Genomic DNA, 301 nt, shown 5'->3' on the forward strand with positions numbered 1-301 from the left:
TTAGTAACAAAGATTATATAGACTCATCCTGATCCAGCAAAATCTATACAACATAGGAATGCTAGTGCTTATGTGGAATTTCTGCATGCACAAAACCTCCTATTCTTGCTCTAAAAGGTGGTCAGCGGGGGGTAGGGGTGGGTGGGGGGAGGCACGGCCAGCTTTGGCTGCATTGAGCATTATACACATTGGCTGACATCCAGTCTAAGGAAACAGTGCTTCTGAAGACTTCAATTGACTCAGCTCTGTTGCTTGCACAGGGCAGAGGACAGATTTCAATTACCTCCCATTCCCTGGGAAG

Source organism: Hemicordylus capensis, chromosome 6 (genome assembly GCF_027244095.1).
Source record: "Hemicordylus capensis ecotype Gifberg chromosome 6, rHemCap1.1.pri, whole genome shotgun sequence".
Taxonomy (NCBI): domain Eukaryota; kingdom Metazoa; phylum Chordata; class Lepidosauria; order Squamata; family Cordylidae; genus Hemicordylus; species Hemicordylus capensis.